Source organism: Amphiura filiformis, chromosome 4 (assembly GCF_039555335.1).
Source record: "Amphiura filiformis chromosome 4, Afil_fr2py, whole genome shotgun sequence".
Classification (NCBI taxonomy): Eukaryota; Metazoa; Echinodermata; class Ophiuroidea; order Amphilepidida; family Amphiuridae; genus Amphiura; species Amphiura filiformis.
Genome location: NC_092631.1, coordinates 32776327 through 32796998, shown reverse-complemented (window position 1 = coordinate 32796998; position 20672 = coordinate 32776327). Strand labels below are relative to the sequence as shown.

Genomic DNA, 20672 nt, shown 5'->3' with positions numbered 1-20672 from the left:
CTAACCCTAACCATAGCCCTTAAACCGAACCCAAATCCTGACGCCAGCCTTTAAACCGAACCCAAATCCTAACCCTAGCCCTTAAATCTAACCCTAAATCAAACCCTAGCTCTAAAACAGGATCGTAATCCCTTCGGGTGGCAGCAGCAGTCTAGCAGAAAATGCTAGTGCTTTGTGTTGTCATGCATTATGTGCATGATTCAAATGCGGGCAACACTTATGCAAATGCACATGCGTTAATGATCTCTTTTACAAGTTACACACTAACTGCTGTAGTCTGCTATATGGGAAGAGTATAAGAGAGCAGGAGGGAAAGGCATGGTGTAAGTTACTGGACAGAAAAAAAAAGGCCCAATTTCGATCACAATCAACCCCTACCTGAGGTCTTGGTCGTTGTGAGCACCATACTGATGTACCAAGTTTGCAGGGTACCAGTAGCATCAGTTTGCTGACCTTTCCTTAAGAACCATGTCATTCAAATCACAGTCTTAGTTGCGGAAATCAGATGCTACTTGCTGAATCAAACCCACTAGAATGAGTATTTGTAACACATCATTATATAGCATGTTCATAATACTGAATACTGTTTGTTCCTGCTAGAACATTTAGATGGTGTGTCATACATTCTGTTCCCTTTTGTCACAGTCACACTTTGAGTTGTGTTTGTAGTTGAGTTGTGTTTGGTTTGTATTATGTAGTTAATATACGATATATAATATATATTTCCTCTCCTCTCTTTTGTAGTAATGCCAAGATAAATAAAGCTGACACACGAGAGAAATGGTATGAGTTATGAGATCCCAAGTGTGTCATTTCCGCTCCATGTGTATGATTTTCTTGGAAGGGGGAAGATGCCCAAATCTAAAAATGTCTATTTATTTTGAACAGTGATATTTAGAAACATCATTCCTGAAAAGAGGATTTTATTATCAGCCTCCAGCCCAAATATACATTAACAATAAAAGAAAATAACAATTACATTTCTCAGGCAAGTAACATAAATTTCCCCCGATGTATACTTATTATTTGGAGCTCACATTAATATGCTAAATATAAGAATGTTAGGTGTTGGCAGAAATATGATGGAATACTGCAAATGATCATTAAGATATACCAAATTCATTAAAAATTGAGTGCAGGCCTTAAAAAGTGATGGAAAGCCCTTAGACTTTGACATCTTATGGCCTGTATGCTCTTAAAAATCTTGGCTTATTTCTAACACTGCTGTCTTTCAAAGCTGTGGTGTGTTACCATGGTTACCATTAAACCGTTTTGAACCAGCCTGTAATAGGATTTTCTGCCCCAGGTTTCTGCCTATCATCATTTCTAACACTTTGTGAAGTGCCACAAAATGATAAATTGGGAGACCAACTGATGTTAAAATGATTTTTGTGATTTAAAATTACCATGAGATGATTTAATTGCTCAATTTTCCCAGGAGTAGGGGTGTGTGTGTGTGGTGGTGGGTGGGTGGGGGGGGTGACACTTGAGAAATAAATGTAGCAAACATGTGTAGCAAAAAAACACTACAAAAACAAACAAAACTAGTAGGTAGTACTAATTTTTTCAACCAGACAAGTAACACATGTTTATGTATGCCTCAATTTAGGGATGTAAATATTTTTGCTGATAGTGTAACTCTTGTTGGGGGTGTCTTTAAAAATTACACTTGGCCAAATAAGAGGGGGGGGGGGTAATAAGTGCTGTGATAATTAGGCAAAATGACAAATATCAAATGCCAAGTGCGCAATTGATGATTATATTGGAACATAATGATTTTAGTTAAATTGATTTGATATTAAATATTTTTACATGCATACATGTAATGAAAACAATCATATGCAGAAACTATTGATTAAATTAAATTGGACTTGTGTAAGTCTAACACGTTGGAGTGGAGATTTAAATCTCTTCCACATAGTCCCTCTAGCACTACATAACTACAAATGTGTAGTAAGTGAAGACCGTGGAATAGGGGAAAGGTCAGAGACTAAAATTAAGTACAGCTGCTCTAGGATAAACACAAGAGGTCACCAAACAAAATGTTTTTGATTTTGAAAAAAAAAAGATCAATGTCTGGTATTTTAAAGTGGCAGCGACATTTTATACGAATCATCTATGGTGTGACAAGTGTCATGGATGCACAATAGACTCTTCGATTTCATATTGAGTCATGTGCAATTTACGTCAGTTTATGGAGGATGTTGTATTTTAGAGATTGGCAATAAGCGCTTGCACCCAGAAACACAATTTCCAGAGTGAACTTTACCGCGCTCTGACATCACTAGGGAAATGCATACAAGTATGACTGGATATCAGAACAAGAAACAGCTTCCTGAGATTAAGGTATAAACTTGCAGATTGAAGTAATTGGGTTATGCATTTGGGTCTTGAAATCTACAGAAACGTGGTAAGACTTGTTATGATTTTAGGGTAAGCACTTTGAGTACATGTTTGACACATTGCTGTGTTTTTTGGAATAGCTGTGTAGTGTGCAGTATCCGATAAGTGTCTGTATAGAGGTTGTGGAAAGTTATTAGAATGTATAGCTAGCCTCTGAATGTAGTAGACCGTATACATTTTGATTTCAATGAAGGCATGTTGCTATAGGCCTGTATGTGACATTTGAACTGCTGGGCTGGAAATATTTGGCTTATATATTTCTATTGAGTACATTGATATATTTCTGAGTATTATTTAGGCCTACATGTTGTATTCCTGAAAGATACTTGTAAGTGAAACCTCAATGTGTATTCAGTACTTAAACTTGAGCCAAGTCTATGGATAGAAAATTCTGCTACTCTTTTGGAGGATCTAATTTGCATATATGTGACGTGTCATGTTAAAAGCAGACACTTTTGGCCAGGATCATAAATGGAGCAATAGCCAAAAATCTGCCCAGGGGTGAATTTTTCACAATTTGGGTTTGTTGCGAATTTGTGATATTATTGATGTTAAAAATATTGTCTGATAGTTTCAAACCAGAATATAACTGGCATCTTGTATTTTTTTAGACACGTTTCAAGGTAAATCCTACTCTCAACATTGTCAATAATATTTTTAAAGGCCGATATCTCAATTTCCAATTTTATACCATAACTTACGATCTCAAAATCTTCGCTTAGGAATGTCCTATTTCATTGGGGAAAACAATGTTGTGGAGCAAAATATCTCTATATTTAAGATATGTAAAAACCTCAAAATTGATAACCTGCCCAAAAGTGTCTGCTTTTGACATGACACATCACATATATTCGTTATAATATGATTATTTAATTTGCATATTTTGTGCTGAAATTAGTCCTCCATTTACCTGGATGCTGTAATATCTTTTGAATAAATAGGCAAATCGACTTCAGATATTCTACAAGGCCACGGTTAGAAAATCCTATTTTTTTGGCATCTAATTTGCATATTCATTATGATAATGAGCTAATTTGCATGTCTTAAAAAAATTCAAATGGTATTTTTTGACAGCAACACATCAAGATGGAGGCATTGTGGTTGATGCTTTGCACAGTTAATGTTGTATTATTTTGGAATAGGGATAATTAATCAATTTTGTCTACCATTCAGCATATCATATGGCTTTGATATTATAAATTGCATTGATTGTGGAATATGTATTTCATTGATTGTGTTCATTGCTTGGAACTGATTGATTTCAATGTTTGTTATTCATCATGCATGGCGTTGATTGATTGAATGTTTGCAATTACTATCCATAATGAGTACTTATTCAATTTGAATTCAGCCACAAAATACATTATAAGCCTACACCATGTGCTGCCCTATGCTTATGAATATAATGAGGTTTCTATTTTTGTAGGTAATTTCAGGAAGAATGGTTTAAAAACCTGCAAAAATAGTTATAATCCATATTCTTCAATGTGTAGCAGACTTTAGAAATGAATTAAAAAAAACCACAAAACTGTTCAAAATTTATGTGATTAAGCAAAATGAGTCTATTGTCAAGCAACATTTGTGGCAAGCAGATTTTGGCAGGTCAAATGCAGGGGGATAATTGTTGGCATGCATTATTAGGTGTCTGTTCAATATTAGTATCACACTGTAATAAAAATTCCCTTTAAAAGGAAAGCCAGCCTCAATGTAGAAGAGGTCTTGTAATTAGTTTTGGTCAATGTGAAAGGCATTTTTAGGATCACGCTTACATCTACATGACAGTCCACCAAACCATCAACGATGAGAACATGCACACTGAAACAGCAGAAAACATTAATTCCTAATCTCATGTCAACTCTTTTAATTCATTACATGTACTCCAAATTGTTCTGGTCTGTTTGTTTTTTTGTTGTTGTTGTTGTTGTTGTTGTCGTTGGGTTTTTTGTCTTTTCAGCTTTTTACCCACGATATCTCAATTTCCAATTTTGTAATACCAGAACTTACGAACTCAATATCTTCGCTTAGGAATGTCCGATTTCACCGCTTTCGATATATACACTGCCGGTTTGAGTTAACTTACATGTACATTTTATTTTAAAATAACTTAATTAATTCGCAATGTATAGTTTAAGCCTACTATTTTATAATAGATAGTGGCCAGCACATTTATAAAGGACTGGTTACTCACTACAATCTTCACTCTTAAACTGTGTTTTTCTGAATGTGCTGATCATGTTGATTGCTAGTCGGAAACTCCCTGCGAAGCTATGGACATGGCATCTTACATACTCCATTCTATAACAGTCTGCCTAGTGCCTTGTGTGTTTTCTCTTCAATCATTTTGTTGAATGTAATTTTATGAATCAAATAGTTATGTGTCATTTTATTTATAATAAAGAAGTTATTAAATTAATAAAGTAAGACAATTTATTTATCTATAAGTGCATGTCAAATGGGGTACATTGTTCAATACTATATGCATAAATTATGCCCATATTATAGCTAGGCCCTTTATTTTGCATCGGATTTTTCCCGTTGAAAAGACAAAACTGATGTTTATGATAGCAACCATTTCATCAATAACATTTTGAGTCATTTTTATCCATAAAACGACACAGGATATGATAGATAACTACTTTCACATCAATATGGTCCATATGATCACAGATTGTTGAGAATCTGTGATATGATCCGAGGATATGATGAAGATTTTGATTCTATAGATCTGTTATCAACATGATATCACGCTGTTCAGTGGTCAAGGAGTAAGGACCCCGGTCAAGGACACTGATATGACATCATAGGTGATGTCAGATTTTCTTCTGCTGACCATATGATGCTATATATTAACTATTATTGTTACATTTAGGCCTTTAAACTTTTAAAGTCATAATTAATTAGTTCAAACATAACTTTGGTAATACTCACTCGTTTTAGTTAGTTGAAACGGAAAAACATACATACTTTTCCTAACAAATCGAATTAAAATATTTAAAAAAAAATTTAACCACAAAAAAAAAAAAAAAAAAATCATTCCAATACCACTAAAATATAATCTCTTGAGTAAACTGACCCCAAACCTGAAACAGGTACCAGCCCCGAATGGGCTGGCGAAAAGGTATCTATATAGATAAACAATACCATTATTTTCAAATATGCACATTGTCCTGCTCGCTACACTCGCATCATATCTAAGCCAGTCCCCCAAATTGGTGCTATGGGGGATGATCTGAGGGAAGGAGGGGGACTGTGGAAGGGGGGATCATAATAATTGCATAGCCCCTCATTAGCAATTTCAAAGGTATATCTTTACATAGACATTAATAAGGGAGTGTTCATTAATAATTTGGTAGGGGGGTGGTCTACCTCAAATTTTTCGCTCAAAAACTTTTTTGACCCCCCCTCGATGGACCGCTAAACTTTTTTGACCCCCCTCTTTTGACAGACAAAACTTTTTTGACCCCCCCCCCATTATCGTATAACAAACATACTTAATAGTGTTGTTTCCAGTGGTGTGGTACCTGGGTCACATGTCATTGAGGGAGGCAAATGTTTGAAACATTCGGTGGGACAATTTCGCATGAAATACAAGCACAAGGAAATTTTCATTTTATACTTACGGTAATTTAGATTTGTCCCAAATCAGGGTGTTTATCTGATTTTACAGGGATAAATGAAATAGAGGATTTATTTGGAGGTTCATAGGCACATCAGCATAATTTGGATATCCGTGGCTATTATGATAGTACAAATCTTGTGAACTCATGCAAAACATTTGGCCATATTGAAGCTTGAATGGTCAAATATTGTTAAAATTGGAACTAATTTATGCAAAAAGCTAAAATGGTCAAATATGAGATTAATTTGGTCACACAAATGTACATAGATATCAGTTTTGGCCCCCAAAGACCGTGGTACCTGGGCCTGTGCCCACTCTGCCCTATGGTAAATCTACCCATGGGCCTATGTGTACAAAATAATTTTGCAATGATAAATAGTAAACTGAGGTGTGCAGTTTAGGTACAAAGAAATCCAATCTATTTGCAATATTTTCTTTTTTTTTAGTTGTATTTTGATCAGATTGGAACATAATCATATTTGTAGCCTACTTTGAAGAATGAAGATATATAAAATTTTATGATAAAAAGTGCCAGTATTTCTTAGACCAACCCAGATGTTGCAGATCATCTTTAATGTTATATTAATTAATAGATATGTGTACACTATTAAAAAGTGCAATCATTTTTTCAAACAAAATCATTGAAAACCCAAAGTTGCCCATGTTAAAAGTGATATAGAGGATCTCAATGCGCGCGAAGCGGGCGAAAATTTTGGGTTTTGAAGAGGGAAAACTTTTTGGCCCCCCTTTCCTACCACCTAAAACTTTTGGTCCCCCTCTTTTAAGATGCAAAACTTTTTGGCCCCCCCTCCCTTTTACCAGCCCCCCACCAAAGTATTTCTGAACACTCCCTAACAATATGATTGCAAACAGTACACAAGGCAGCCATTTGACATTGCATTCTACATATTAAGTCTTTGTATTTTGCCTCTTCAAATAACTCTGTTTAATTAGTAGATGTAGTTGATCAGTGAAAACATTATGTAAAGAAATATAAATGCCCATGCATGAAAATTAAGCCAATTTGCCAACTGACATGGACTAACAAAATTGCCGTTCTAGCAAATATTTGTTCTTCCTAAATTATCCATTTTAATGATCAATTATAAATGTGAGTATCCCATGCCTCGTAAATGGGGATTCTTTCGAAATGCAAAAATGTCCTGCCATCAAAATATTGTGCTGCACACACAGTGCTCATATTCTACCAATGCTGTGTTAATTAAATCAGTCTTTGTGTTGTTATAGATTGCACATATGACATGGGATTTTTGACATTAATTAGTTCTGTTATGAATCGTTTCCCATCTCATTAGAGAAAAAATGATCCAGTGACTAGTTTATTAAACTGTATTTTTGACGTTAGCTGTTATGTCATACCTATTTCCCTTATCATTCATTACTAATAAATAATGATAGATTTTTATGTGAAGTTAAATACTGTTTTACTTTAATATGGGATTTTTGACATTAATCGACTCTGTTAAATCTTTTCCTATCTCAGTAGAAAAAAAAATCTAGTTTAATGTATGTTATACCAATGCCCTCTTTTCATTTTATATTAAGAGGAAAAGGATAGATTTTGATATGACTTTAGTTTTAAAGTACTTTTTACTTCGACATGAGATTATTGACATTCAATTTAATTAGCACTGTAATGAATCATTTTACTTGTACGAGGGGGTATCAAAAGTTTTAGAAATCGCCCAGAAGTGAAAGAGCTATATCAATGAAATTTTGTCAGTGCAATCACTGGTCCTTATGTACATTATGGTCCAAAAATGGTCTCTTTAAGCGAGACAAAATGATGAGTCCATCAATTGCCCTTTAAATTACAGAGAAAAATACCCAAATGTTCATTACTTTGGTTTCTGTTATATGGATCATATTGACTTGCTTCATATTTGCTTTTCATTAATTTAGAGAAAAATTATTAATTAATTTTGTTGAAATCAACTACTTAAAAAAAAACAATTTCTATATATATGTATTATGTTCACTTCTCAGCAGAGAGAGAAAATGCATATTTGATTCAAAGCAAATTATTTTGTGAAACATATTTCATGATATATTTTTTACTTCCTCCCCTTATGATTTAGATTTCAGCTGAAATTTGTTTATGAACAGTGGCGGCAATACGGGAGGGCTGTTTTCTTACCCCCCCAGTTTTCCCTCCCCCACTTTTAAGGCCTTGTCAGCCTTAAAATTTTTTTATTTATAGCAAGAAGGAAGGAATTAACACCAGGTTGGCATGGGATAGCTAGACAGGGGCCAAGTACTATGCCCTCAGATTTTCTTGTTCATCAAAATATAAATAATACATTTATACATAAAAAAAATTATGAAAATTTCAACTTGTTCAACCTGAAGTTCATTTTGCCCCCCCACCCAAAAAAAATCATGGTGCTGCCACTGTTTGTGAAACTTGAAATTTCATAAAGTTATGAACTGCATAACTTTTATAATAGTATATGCAATTATGATTAATCCCATGGTGTTTGGCTTTTTTAAAATCTTATAGTAGGTATAAATTGCATTGAGTTGTAAACGTAGTTGCTAGTTAAGTCACCATTAGCATCGCCTGCAGCCGATACAGGTACTTAATAAATTCACCACTTAAAATAATAATAACAAGATTCAATATAAGATCAGCAGATTTGAGTGATGAGATGATAACAGTTTATTTATGGAAACATTTGTGTAATTTACAGCGCACTTCCTCACAAAGAAAAAAGCATCATAGAACAGTAATCAATTATTTATTTTTAGATAGAATTTAAAGAGTGTATGCACTATACTTTGATCTGCTCGTAATAGGGGAGAATTATTTGTTTTTTGTTACTGCACACATTAATGCGGCTGTCAGTTGCAGTCCCTGTCACCGGGGATAGCGGGGACGTAATTTTGGAAACTGTTACAAACATGTAACAGTATACAAATACAACATGTTTTGAGGGGAAGTAGTCAAAACTACTGGTCCCGAGGTGTTGGATGATTTGACTACTTCCCGACGCGTCAGCGGAGGGAAGTAGTCAAATCATCAACACCGAGGACCAAGCTTTGACTACTTCCCGAAATGAAACATGTTGCATTTGTTTACTATACCTCATAAATATCTTCACTATCACGGTAAAATCGTAAACAAAAGTCAAAACACACACTAGCATGACTAGTCAATGTGCCGGCCGGCATGGTAAATAAGCTTAATATTTTGCTTACCTGATTTTATTGGAGGATTTCTGTTCAATTAATATTTACATTTTGACCTATATCATTCTGATTTTCTTTTGAACTTTCCATAAATAACATTTTGTTTCATTAAACGTCAAATTTGTGTATTATTATCCATCGGTAATCTCGGCAAGATAACTGCAGCAGACGCCATTTCACGATAAACGCATCTGCAGAATAGCCGTGTGTAGCATAATGTTACGTCTGAAGGAACGGTGACGCTGGGTCGAGACACCGTGTGGTAGTAAAGTGCGGAAGTTTTACTACTTCCCGCGTTCGCATTATTGCACAGGCGGGGAAGTAGTCAATTAACCAATAAGATGTCTGGATTACCTAATAAATATTTATGAGGTATAGTAATCCCGGCTAAGTCCCGGTGGCGGGCAATATTTTGTACATCCCGGGCAAGTCCTGCCCCTAACCCCGGGCAACCACCGAAAAAAGATCACAAAAGCGTGCATGAATTCGAGCCTCAAATCATAATATCAAAGAACCTGGATTCCCCTTTCATTCATTTGAGTTGTTTACTGATCATGACGTACAACATTGAATGGTAAAAACCTTAGATTATTAATACACAGATTGGAATTTTACATGCCTGTGCCTCTAAGCGTATTTTCGAATTCAGCTGGCCGGTACAGCGTACAGACCTGGCGACATCGCTTATCTTACGCGCGAAGTTTCTTTTGTGTACGCTCGCGCTGTTTGCGCTATTTTTGAGTTTGCTCACGCGGTACCTGACTTAGCGTCGATCCCCTAAGGCAACATGCCATGTTTCCGCGGTATGATAAAAACAATAGAATGAATAACAAGAACTGTCTTTAAAAAAGACAATGCCGTTAATAATAAATTGAATTAATATTAAATTAAATGGCTAAGTTAAGGAGCCAACTTGAGCTGACTTCACCGCTAAAAAGATACATATTCAAAAGTTACAACTTGTGATGATCTGCATCTTTTCATTCAAAGTTGCAACATGGCAAAAGATTTCGGGCTATTAAGTCAAATGAGGCATCAAAGTTTTTAGAAAAAAATGGGTTTCTTTGTGCTAGCTATTTCAGTTTTATAATTTGATGCATAGATTTTGAGTTATTATCTCGAAATGAAGAGGGGTAATTACTCTATGGCTATGTGATGTGTTTATATCCCCACTGAATAATGATGTATAGACGGCTTTACATGAATCTGTAATTTAGGCCTATATACTAAATGTATCATATAAATTAACTACATGTATTTGAATGAGGCTTCAACTTCGTCAATACTGCTGTTTTCTTCGTTTTTTGCCAATTTTTTCATTTCATTTCATTTCAAATACCAAATGACAATTTGAATGACTTATCCTTTACATTTAAGCAATTTATAAACAATTAGAATCGCTGCATGGGCCTTTAAAAGTTCTGTTTGATGACGTATATCATAGATCTTAAATCACAATACTGTATACATTGTATATACATTGTATATTATCCTGTTTTGCCAAACAAGACATGGCTGTACATTGTATACGATACATACCAGCATGTAATATAGTTGACTCAATATTCACACAGGATGGGACAATGTTTATAGATGAGGGAGGTTGCATGCTTTGGGCCATTTACCTTGCAGTCATTGCAGTGATTGATTACCACACTGCTTACCTAGCTAGCTAGTCTCAATGCAAAGGGCTATTCCAGTTGAAATACATCACCCCCTATGGAAGACATGACTTGAATCATCCACACAGGGAGTGTGAATATCAAATGGGGTTACCTGAATGTGTTATTCCGTTTGAAATCTACACTCCCTATGTAGAAGATTAAGGTCATGTCTTCCATAGGGGGTGTGTGGATTTCAACGGGACTAGCCTGATATATCAAGTTGTTGCTATACATGTACCACGCGATGTCCATCAAGATAGCACTCTTCCCCAGTTTCTAAGTATAGAATGTAAACAGATGGAAATCTCTCGCAAAAGGCAGTATAATGTACTAGGATGGCAGAGTTTGAAGAACTTTGAAAAATTGCTTTTAATTGAGGAATCTGTGTATAACTGTCAGTGGCATAGCGTGGGTCATCCGATTGGGGGGGAAGCACCGACCATGATTGGGGGCACCGGGTCTGATGGGGGGGGGGGCACAAGCCGTTTTTTGCCCGTTTTTCTATGGGATTTTCTATAAAAAATTCAGTCAAGGGGGGGGCCTATGACGCTACACCACTGATTAATGTGTATGCACAGTACAGAAGCTGTTGATGTTCACATTTAAAAACTGCATAAGAACAAAATCAGATGCAGGTGTCAATCGGCACTTGGATAGTTAAAAAGATAAATCTGGAAAGTCTTTTTAAATGATGAAATGTCAACAAACAAGGAAGATTTTCAGGAAATAGATCTGTTTCGCAGTTACATCTGTGGCATTGTTAATTAGGCATGACGTTTGTTCATTATTTGAACAGCTCATTATTATGCATCATCATGATCATCTTAATTACGAGTGTGATTTATTTGTTTAACCGGAAAGTATGCTTGTAACGTTGGTAAAATAAGGATATTTTTTTCTAAGAATAGTAATCTTGTTTTGGTCCATGTGTGAAAATGTAAGATGACAGGCCTGATGATGTGATGTATCCTCTGTTGATGATTTGGACTTGTTATTAGTAGTCTTGGTTAAGTCTTGATTGGTAAATAAGAAAAGACTGTTCTACAGGCAGAGGGAGTTGCCAAGTACATGTAGGAGTAGGGTTGGAGGGTTCTTTTTTTCTGGAAGATGACAACACTTTGTGCAAATATATATTTTGACAATTTTCTGATTTTGTTTTTCACATCATTTCAGTCAAAATCAATCCACTTTTGGTAAAAAACTGTTTTACTTGCACTGCTGATTTCTAAAAACCTGGTTAGGGACCGTTCACAAACACTTGTAAGGGGGGGGGGTCCTGATGCAAAAAAAATTAATCGCTAAAATTTTTTGGGGCCCCCTTTACAGACCTCAAAAATTTCAGGGCCCCCCTTTTTGACATGAAAATGATGGGTCAACCACATATAAAAGCATATAAACTCAATTTTCCCAGGAAAATTTGTCGTAATTTTTTTCAGCCCCCCCCCCCCTTATAGGAGGGTCAAAAATTTTCTGGGCCCCCTTTTTACATCAGACCCCCCTAACAAATGTTTGTGAACAGTCCCTTTAGGGCTGTAAAGGCTCTCTTGGCCAGTGAGGTTGTAATCTTCAATGGCACATTTCATAAACCTGAATGTTACAATCATGGCTCACAATTTGACCTCAAGTCCAGTACCTAAAGTTCATTCTATGCATGTTCAATTTGAGTTCTAGAAAAACTGTGTCCCAGCGGATGAGCATGTATGAGGAGATCTATTGTGAGAGCAGCCTTGTCTAAACAGAAGTCTATTAAAAGCTGCAAAAGAAAATATTTATCCTATTCCGTTTTCAACTGAAAGGGAAACTGTGTGTCAGTTGGCAAACTATTTTATTTTATACACACAAAATTGAAGTTCTGACTTATTTTTCAGGTCGGTCAGTTGGAGATATATTTTAGACAATATTTTTACCTGTTTAAAACTATTTAGAATGCAACTCTGTTCACAAAAAGGTGATTTAAGATTTTCAGCCGTATGTCATGTTAGTAAGGCCTTGGTTCAAGGCTAATAAAACTGTCATTGACACAATACTGTGACCGGCTATTTTTACTCACGCTGTGCTTTTTTAGTTGGCCACACTGTATGTGTAGTTAAACTGCCCCCGTAGTAAACACTCAAACGATGATGCCCGGTTTGAAATCTACCTCATTTGAAGTGACTTGTGATGGGTGTCATAGCATGCATGCATTTTGAGATGTATGATGTCAAGAAGTAGAAATGGATGGTGAATGAGATCAAGTGCTCCGTGATGCAGCTGAGAGAGGCGACTCTGAGTTAATCTCTTATCTTTACCATCGGTCTTGGATGCCTGGCTGTTATGTACGTATGTATGTATGGGTAACTACAACCAAAGTTGTGTAGTGGGATTAAATTTGATGGCTACTTGCAGATTAAGATTGGTGAGGGAGAGAGAGGGATGAGTAATAATATTACTATCTTCTCTGGGTCATGTTGATGTATATATATCTATTTTGCTTTCTTAAGTAGTATGTGACAAATATGGTATGTAGTTGGTCAATGAAATTTCTTGTTTCCTTTATTTGTTTTATTTGTTTATTAAATTGTTTTTGGTTTAAGGAATTAAGGTGATGCATGCTTTACAGGGTTACACCTGATTCAAATGTGTATTTGGTCTTGCATGTTTAAACAACAAATCTCCTCAAATTTATGCAAAATTTAGCTTTTTGGTGGTATGAAAGTACTTTCCAAAAGGGAGGTCTTTCAGGGTAACATACCCACATGGACATTTGTGTAAAGTGCCCCCCCCCCCTCCAGATTGAATTGACTTAAGTTTCAGAAATAAGGTTTTTTCATGGATATCTTTTGAAACCTACTAAAAAGAGGACGCTAAAATCTTGAAATACCCCTTTAAATAAAAGCCAGATCTATTTCAGTCAATTTAATTTCTTGTTTGGGAAGAGGATCAATGTGAATGAAGTTTATTATTGAATCATGTATACTGCAATGCACTGCATGTTTACATATTAACCTGCATGATATGTATTGATTAATGCTAAATGCTAAAAGCGTACTACAGGAAATTAATTGAAACTCACTTCATGCAAAATATTCTAGAATACTTTTACTTCATGCATAAATGCGTGTGTGTAAGTATGAATGCTTAATCGGGGTGGTCTTTGAACATGGAAGTATTTTTATTTAAATTTGACACAAAATAGTGTGTAAAAATTTTAATTCAAGGCAATATTAAACAACAACTCTAGAACACTACTGCCAAATAAAGTTGTTCAGTTGGGATTTAAAAGAAAAAAAATCGAATGGGCTAAATAACCCATAAAATCTCTGCCAGCTTCAAAATTATGAAAAGAACCCAATCTTGAAAATGTTCTGAAATTTTTGCACAAAATTTCAGTCAAATTTAATCCATTTCAGGCCAAAAAAAAAGGAATTTTTTAGTGCATACAGCAGAGATGCCGCTTTTCCTGATTTATCAGAATTCCTGATTTTGCCATTTTTAGCCAAAAATTCAGGATTAATTTTTGGCAATGAATTAGTGGCTACGCTTCGCAACTTCCCGATTTTTTTTTCAGCATGCAAGTGGCATCTCTGATGCAGGTAATTTTTGTTTTTAAACCCCAAAATGCAAAATTGGGTCATTTGGGCCCTCCTCAGTCCAATAAAACCTAACAAATTTGTTGCCTGGGAGGGGATGTGTAACATGTCTCAGGAGGTCTCCACCCATGCAAGGTATATTTAGTCGTCAAAATACAGGGAAGAACAGCGATTCATTTTTGCACGCTTTTGAATAGGGATTTAGGGTTGGGTTTAGGATTAGGGTAAGTGTTAGGGTTAGGGTTTTAGGTTAGGAATTAGGATTAGGGTTTAAATAACCAGAAATCGGACCATAAATCGGACCTGAAATAGCTAGAAACAAGCTAGAATCTTCCGAGTGTAAGAGACTGATTTCAGCCTCTTACACACTATTACAATTTCGCTCCTATACCTTTGCATTGGGAAGAACTGCGGTCCCTGCAAAATGGTCGTATTAGGCCCTATATAGTTCCCTATGCAAACCACTCAGGATATCTATATGTTATTGTATTATTATTACCTGTATTTGAGGAATAGATCTTGTTGCAGTATAAAGCCTATAAAACCAATTAAGTTAAGATTGTGAACATTTGACACTTTCACAAATATATTGATGTCAAAATTTACTAAACTATAAAATGGCTGTGAAATCAAGATTTTTGTTGTAGTCTTACGCTATACATACATGTACAGCATTATAAACTGTGCATGTACATTTATGCATAAGGCAGGATTAGCCTGAAGCCAGATTAAGTAATCCCTTACGCATCCTGCTAGCATTTAAACAAATCTTTGCTATTCTGCACGCAGTAAACATGTTGTTACTGAGCGACACCATGATTGAGCCACTGGATTGGGAGTAGAGGAGTTGAGGTGAAAATATGACATATGATATGGGCTACCTAGCTGCCTGGTGTTATTTGACTCATCTCAGTGCTCATATTTTGTTTTTTGAATGTGAGTTTTAAAGGCCTATTCAGCGATTTGCTCATTCAGAAAATCATCAAAATTATTTTGGTTTTTTGCATCTAGCATGGATGTGCTGACATGTACATGCTAGTGGTTGGGCTGAAAGTTGTGTATTAAAGACAAAATAGGACATTTTAAAATGAAACTGTAATATTCATGTATAATTTGAATGGGGCTTCAGCTTTGTCAATACTGCTGTTTTCCTCGTTTTTTGCCAAATTTTCCATTTCAGAAATACCTAATGACCAGTAATTTATACGCAATTTTATTTTACATTTTGCGCTGGGATGACTGAATACCGTATTTAAAATTGATACCTCGCCCTTAAGGGATCCTAAATGAGCGTTTATTGCGTTTCGACAGTATTTTTGTGGGACATGAGAGCACCTCAGACCTATCAATTGCATTCTGAATCTGAGCATGTCTTTCTGATATCAAATAATTTTCATTTTTAAAAATCATAATATAATACAAATTTTATGACAAATTATAAAAATTTGATATTTTCAATTTTTGATATATAACAGTCCTCGAAGTAAATTATATAAATCTAATGATATATTCTTAAAGTGTATGTAGCAGGGAGGAAAAGCCGACGGTCAATTGAAAATTTTGACCTTTCATATTGAAGATATGGATTTTTTCCCAAAAAGACCTATTTTTTTTTGGTGTTTTAGGGAAAAAAAATCCATATCTTCAATACGAAAGGTCAAAATTTGCAATTGATCGTCGGCTTTTCATCCCACCTACATACACTTTAAGTATAAATCATCAGATTTATAAAGTTTACTTCAAGTACTGTTAAATATCAAAAATATCAATTTTAATGATTTGCCATAAAATGTGTATTAAATTGCTAATTTCAAAAAATCAAAATTATTTGATATCAGAATGACATTCTTCATATTCAGAATGCAATTCGATATGTCTGATGTGCTCTAATGTCCCAAAATAAATACTGTCCAAACGTTCATACCCCAGCCCTTAAGTTGCATAAAGTTATGTATCTCATGACATTAATTAATGAACAAGATAAAGACAAAATACACAAGGCAGCGTTTGGTGATTATTGCATTTTGCACTCTTCATTGCAGATACTGATAAATATGACATATTAAAGCATCGCATGCTTTAATTATAGCATGTTTTGTGCTTGAACTCTGTCATAAGATGTTTGACAGCTTGGACAGGGAACTAAAAGACTTCCAGAGATGGGTCTTAAAAAAGCAGTTCATATGAGGAAGTGCAGAGTACACAAATGTACAGAGAGAGAGAGAGAGACCAAGGACTAGACTTTCACCCAGTCTGAGGCTATTTACTGGTGTGGGGCATCAAGATAATAAATATAATGACGTAATCTGGTTCGTCTACCTGTGGCAAAATGTTTGGGTTTTTCGCCACCTTAAGGGGTGGGGTATGAACGTTTGGACAGTATTTATTGTGGGACATCAGACATATCGAATTCTGCATTCTGAATACGAAGAATGTCCTTCTGATATCAAATAAATTTGATGTAATACACATTATATGGCAAATGATTAAAATTGATATTATTTTTTATATTTAACAGTACTCGAAGTAAACTTTATAAATCTGATGATGTATACTTAAAGTGTATGTAGGTGGGATGAAAAGCCGACGATCAATTGAAAATTTTGACCTTTCAGTATTTAGGTCATTTTGGGAAAAAATCCATATCTTCAATATGAAAGGTCAAAATTTTCAATTGTTCATCGGCTTTTCCTCCCAGCTACATACACTTTAAGAATATATCATTAGATTTATAAAAATTTACTTCGAGGACTGCTATATATCAAAATGTGAAAAATATCAAATTTTAATAATTTGTCATAAAATTTGTGAATTTCAAAAAATTAAAATTATTGATATCAGAAAGACATTCTTTGTATTCAGAATGCAATTCGATATGTCTGATGTGCTCTCATGTCCCACAAAAAATAGTGTCGAAACGCTCAATACGCTCATTCCAGATCCCTTAAAGGGGCATTATTTTTGGCAAAATTACCAAATAGGTAAGGGGTCGGCAGCTAGAGCTGCACACACATCATAATTCAATCAGACTACTCCTATTCTCTCAATTCATGGGTCTCAGCCTGCCAATACATCTGACATTCGCCATGTGGCAGCAGCATAGCTAGTGGGGGCAGGGGGCAGAGTGACCCTGACAAAAAATGGAAGAGAAAAGTGCTCCTCTGACAAAAAATGAAAGAGAAAATCAGGAAGGCAAAATCAGGACAAGAAATGGAGCAAGGTGCCCGTTTTGCATAACTCATCCCAATCATAGGCCAAAATAGGGTAAAATACAAAAAAATGTCCACGCTACACTCACACATAGTACATAAAATACATATTCTTTTGTGCGCTACACACGCACATCATGATTGTCCCAATAAAGCCTTTTTGGAAGCTCAAAGACTTTACATGAACATTCTCTCTAAAAAGAACCAGTATAATACCCACCGATAATACCAGGTCAAAATGACTGGGAAATTCATCGATAATACGGGATCAAAATGATGTATCCCGGAAATTATTTTCGACCATAGGCTAGCTTTATAGCTGGTGGTATACAATTTGTCTGAAACTTAACCCACCCTGAAAGAACACAATTAATAAAGCAAATAAAAAAATACTTGTTTGATGTAAGTTACATTATTGCTATGCATGGCCAAACTAATAATGTCAAATGTGTGTAAATTATACCATGGCTATGGTTTGGTTTAATAACAAAAGTGGGAATTTCCCTTTCAGTTTCATGAATTAATAGCTATTAATCATGCTTCACCAGCTTAATCATATCAATGGTAAAACCATTGCCACAGCGTCTTTTCACAAACTCAGTCATTTGTCAAAATTAAACAAAGCAGAAGTTACCAATGCAGAATATTAGCCAATGGGATATAAAGAAGAGTTAATATATTACAGCTATGCACACAGTTGTATAGCTCACGCTGCAAGCATGGTAAATGGGCATTGCAAGTGGCTGGGAATTCCCCCAAATGATGTTATATCATTGGTGTAATTTTGAAAAGCTCCACCTCTTCCCCCTACTGTATAATAAGAATTTTAGTGGTATCAATTTTTCATGATTTTTAACAGTTTTGAACAGATTTGTAAGTTTGGCTTTTATAAGAGGTGTTAAAATCTATACTTTAAACCTTCTTTTAAAATAGTTTTGCAGCCTTTAATTTCACAGTTCTGAATTAAAATGAAAGAATCACAAAAATAAAAGCCTCGTAAAATTATCCAGCTGCTACAAATATTTTACACTTGCTGGGTGCGCCAGGATCTCAAACATTACAATGAATGGGGACCCAGTTCCTTAAACCCAATACATGTGTGTAGTCATGGAATGACCTATAGATACTTTGGGTACATAAACTCATACTCCACAACCTAAGATCTACTTCTAAGCTATGAATGTTGAATGGGGGGTTATGGAACTATACCATTAGAGATGAGGCTTCTTGGTTCCAACGTCTAAACGTTGTGGACAATTCCGGGAGATAATGAATGGGCGCGCATGATTTGGTGCTTTGTCTGCTCACTTTGTATTGTAGCAGCACATGTATCACCTAATATTTCATAACCATCATGCTAAACCCTGCAAGATTGAAACATTGACTTAATATCAATGAACTTGTATCAATTATTGTTGGCAGTCAAAGGAGAACTGAAACGTTTGTAGAGTGGAAATTTTTGTCACATTTGTGTACTTTTCATTGATTACTCTGGACTTTGGGTTCTTCTTGTGATAACTTCTGTGGATCAAAAGATGTGTGTGTATTGTATGTATCCAAAATTACACAGTGATTTCTGAATAACTACAGACTACAGACCATGGTGCACTCTTTCGCAGCAGCTTAACTCAAAATTGGACTTGAACTGGGACAACAGATATAAATGATCAATTTCAAATGGGCAACACGTTCTTCATCATGGACCTAAGTTGTACGGAAGACTACTGTTGCTTTTGACCTGATATATTTGAAAAAAAATTGGCAAGTTTACAGAGGATCAACAGCATACAGTCAGTATCAAGTAGATTTGGATTGACCAGATGAAGACAAGATTCAGGATGTTTGATAACTTTGCTTTAATACTGTTCCATACTGATAAAATTCAGATGCGGATGCAGCAGTGACATGGGCTGGAAGTGGGAAATCTTGATATTAGGGATCTGATTTAAGCGGTGCATGGAGTGATCTTTGAAAATCATTTCGATGCAAGTGGAACATTGTGAGACTGAAGTTGTACAATGATGGTATCAATCCTAGATTAATGTGGTTATTAAAGGATCTTTTGTTTGCCCAGATTTGGCTGCTGCACTGGTTTAGTTTGACTGGTTGCACTGTGCTGAAACACGCTTGGATCATGATAGGACAAGATTCAGGCATACTGCTGAAGTAATAATAATCAACTTCATGTGCAACATGTGTTTTATATGGCAGACGGTTCATCGGTCCTTTACCTTCTTCAAGTAGTTGAAGTAGCTGCAAATGTTTTGAAAACATTGTGAAATCTGAACAACATGCAACTCTGTGATATTTCAGACTTTGAACGTAGATGCATTAAACATTGTGTGCTTTTTACTGAATGGAATCGACACCAATCTGATCGTATATTTGATAAGCATTAATGAGTAACAGGAGTGATAACTTCTCGCCCACCCATTTGAAAATATTGAAAGTATTAGATATTGGATGATTAGATACGTAACTTCCTTACGTACTTGCACACCACTGTGTGATGATGAATGGTAGCATATAGTTCAGTTTGAGATTGTGAAACTACTGAAATTCTGACATTGCCTTCAGGCTTTTTGTGTGTGTGTGTGTGACATCACACTGGGCACTTCACGATGGGAAACATTGTAGATGGTAGACCTAGTCGTCGGAAATATGAGAAATTTTGTTCCAGTGTGACAAAAGTTGGTGAGTTTTGGCGAGGCATTGCAAGAGAAAATTTAATCTGTCAATTCCTATGTTCACTGCAAGATGGTTGTGAGAGCCAGTATAGTGAAGGATCTCGAAATAGTGGAAATATAATGCCACTTTGCATGGAGGACACGGGAGGATGTGCCCCTGAGACGTTGGGATATTAATTTTTGGCCCCACAACACTGTTGTGTATTGTTTTTGTTATGGTGAGGATGGGCAGCTGGCTCTCCAGTTGACTGTGATCCAAAACATAATAATAATAAAATAGGATGCTTTACGGCCAATATTTATTGGTCTCG

The 20672-nt window shown here is 35.5% G+C and overlaps 1 protein-coding gene across 1 annotated transcript in view; it reads left to right on the top strand.

Moving 5' to 3' along the window:
- The window catches only part of LOC140150129 (nuclear receptor coactivator 7-like), a 70347-nt gene that overhangs the window by 31766 nt on the left and 17909 nt on the right, over positions 1-20672 (top strand).